The 3109-nt window shown below is 47.2% G+C and overlaps 1 protein-coding gene across 1 annotated transcript in view; it reads left to right on the plus strand.

The window, feature by feature from the left end:
- ATOX1 (antioxidant 1 copper chaperone) overlaps positions 1-1059 on the plus strand; it is a 9170-nt gene extending 8111 nt beyond the window's left edge. The window contains exon 5 of the mRNA XM_009322739.1: positions 835-1059. The gene's annotated coding sequence lies outside the window, so the exon portion shown is untranslated. The remainder of the gene's footprint in view (positions 1-834) is intronic.
- Positions 1060-3109: the final 2050 nt, after the last annotated feature.

Here is a 3109-nt window from a genome sequence, read left to right on the forward strand (position 1 = left end):
TAAACTGATACAAGAAAGAGTTGAGCTGATACCGATGTGTGTGTGCAATAGATCTGCATTGTTTCAATAGACTGACCTAACAGAACATTTAAAATCTGCAATTTGTGTCATTTGAGCAAGCTCTCAGTACTTCTTAGAAATTGTTTAAAATCTCAGCTTTAATCAAATAACATTGCTATTTAAAGCAGAGAGAGAAACATGCTCTGAATTGATTAGTGCCTCAAATAGTTTTCAGCTCTTAGTCAGTATTGACTGCAAGAGCTGTTTTCAACTTGCAGGGACTTGTGGACTATGTTTCAAATGCCTGCAAAAGTTAATCATTACAGCAAAGCCAGTCTCAAATAATGTGGATGTGTCACTTTTTTCCGTGGCCCTGTGTTCTCACCACTTTCCTTATATTACATCAAGGCAGCTAGGGAGTCAGTTCAGCTGGCCGACCTGGCAGAACATTTCTCTCGATGCTTTTGTTTTCCTATTGGATTTTAACTGAAGCTATTTGACTTACCCAAGGATCGTAAGGTCTGAAACAAAGGAGAGGGGAGGCTGGACTGCCCTTGCTAGTAGTTTGCTGCTAGATCACTTCAGCTGTCATGGGAAAAAACACTAAATTTAAGTATTACAGCACATTTCCCTCCATAGGGAATATTTTTAGGGGTTCATCTATAAAAGGAGGGAGGGAGAGAAGTTGCAAATCACTGGCATAGAGCTGAGGTGGATGGCTTTCCTTTGGCTTGTGACCGGCAGAGGGCATCTTTGTATAACAGTAGCTCTTCTGTGCCTTGGTATTTTTCCCATTTATTTATTTATTTACTTACTTATTTATTTATTTTGCAGGAACTCAAACATGACTTCAGCAAAAAGATGGCTTAACTGTTTGCATATCTCCCAACTTGCTCTGTCATTTGACCTTTACTACCCTGCCAGATGTCGGAAAGCAGAGGGCTGGCAGAAGACAGCTGCATCTTGGGCTTTAAAAGTGGAGAAATCTAGAGGAGGAGGAGGTTATATGCTGTTTCTAGTCCTGCAGTAAATCGAGGTGCTGCTTCTATCTTTCAGTGCATGTCTGTGCGTCCTGTGTGTCTTTGTACTGCTTTAAGTGGTTTTCTGTAAAAGAGATGGCTCTTAAGAATGGGAAACTAGCCATTACATGCAAGACAGGTCTCCCAGGAAATTGCACCTATCTTTAGAAGTTGACTGCAGCCTCTGCCTGAGGGACACGTCTCAGGAGAACTGAGCTTGACTGTCACTTAGATTTAGGGAATCTGTGTCTTGGCAGATGTCTTTCCATCACAGAACAGACAAACTTTCCATTTGGGATGCAAGTGCTGGGAAGAAGGGACTCTTGCAGCCCCTGTAAGTCAAGGATAACCAAGTGTCCTTTTGAGCTAGATGGGGCCACGAGGCAGAAGTCACTGGACCCCAGCAACATGATTGAGCTCACAGGCCAACCAAACTGCAAGTAGGAACAGGGAACACGGACTCAGCCTAGGTTTAGTACAGTGCTTTTTAGGGCACTGCATGACCATATAGATGTGAGGAGTCATTCCGGATCCTGGGCCCAGCTCAAGACACCTGGATCAGTCCCTTCCCCTAGCAAGTGTTCCTCTTGCCCCCTTCCCTGCCAACCTACAAAATTTCAACCCAATAGGTAATAGCATCATGGGGCCCCAATGCTGGGCAGGATCCCCAGGTGCTGCGTGCACCTGCAGACACAGTAGGAGAATGCCTGTGCCGATGAGAAATGCAGAAGGGATGGAGGAAAGAGAGGGCTGTGGGAATCTCTCCAAGGTCTCTTATTTCTCAGCCCAGTGACCAGGGTTACAGGCTATACTGTTGATTTGCCCAGCTCCCATCCATTTAATTCAGGTTTTCAGCCCAGTGAAAAGATTGCATGTGTCCGTCCCAGTCTGCTGTCTCTTGTTTCACCTGGGGGATGTCTCCCATGCCTACCAGTCACATGTGACTTGTTCTACAGGGAGGAAAACCAACTAAAGTTTGAAGGAGAAGGTTACTCTATATTTAAGAGATTTGTCATACTTGTACACTGAGATTACTTTTGACATAGTTGCAATTTATTCTTTCCTAGAAAGGTTTAGTACTTCCAAGTCCTTCTTTACCATTGATCTAAAGCACAATTAATTGCTGTAGATGCACTTGCAGGGGCTGGAGACGCTTCAAGGAACGTGTTGCAGACACTTCTTATTACTTCTAATTTAAGGGAAGCTAAAGGATAGACGTCTAACATCACTGCATTATTTTTTTGCATTAAAATCTCCCAGCGGCAGGAAGTTTCCAGAGCCAAGGCCCAGAACCGCAACCTATTTCTGCTTTGTGCCAGTGCACTCAGATGCACGGCATGACACCTCCGGGGTCCCGGGTGAGCGAGTGAATCCCTTTCCCTAGCGCCCACCTTGCTGGTCTGAGCTGGTGTTTGCCAATGTTAGTTATTATTTATTGCTTTCAGCTTCCTCCCAGGCATGGCCAGTGCATCCACCAGCAGCTGGTGGCTCTGCTCTGGTGGCAGTGGGCTGGGGGAGGACGTGTGCTGTCTATTTGGCGTGGAGCTAGATGGCACGTGGTAGCACAGCTGGCCTCAGAGCCAGCAGTCCTTGTGGCACTTGCTCTCTGCCAAACTGGCAGGCGGGACCAGCAATGTTGTGCCCACAGAGGATAACTCCCAGTCTGTCTTGCTGTAAACAAGGCTGCTCGTCCTTGATGTCTGGGCTGCAGCTTATGCTATCTGTGCTCCTCCAGCTACTCTGCTCCCCTCTCCCTGCTCTGCTGAAGCGTCTGTTTTGGTTAAAGCCTGCTTATCTCTACCCACAACCAGCCAGGAGGTTCATGCAGATAGCTGAAGTTTGAGCACCCATCTGCAGGGCCGCAGTCTCCCAGGCCTTCCCTCTGCCATTCAGTGCAGGTGGAGGGGCTGGACACTCCTTTAAGCTCTTGACTGCTGCAAAAAAGACTTTGCAGCTTTGGGTAGAAATCAGGTGCGGTGGCGAGCTGTGGTCACCCCAAGCTGGCTGCAGAGTGTGGTGGGAATACACGCTGCCCAGAGGGGAGAGGAGCGACCCTTCACAAAACCTGCCTGGAGCTGTTCTCCATCCCC

Source organism: Pygoscelis adeliae, unplaced genomic scaffold (genome assembly GCF_000699105.1).
Source record: "Pygoscelis adeliae isolate BGI_AS28 unplaced genomic scaffold, ASM69910v1 Scaffold34, whole genome shotgun sequence".
NCBI classification, from domain to species: Eukaryota; Metazoa; Chordata; class Aves; order Sphenisciformes; family Spheniscidae; genus Pygoscelis; species Pygoscelis adeliae.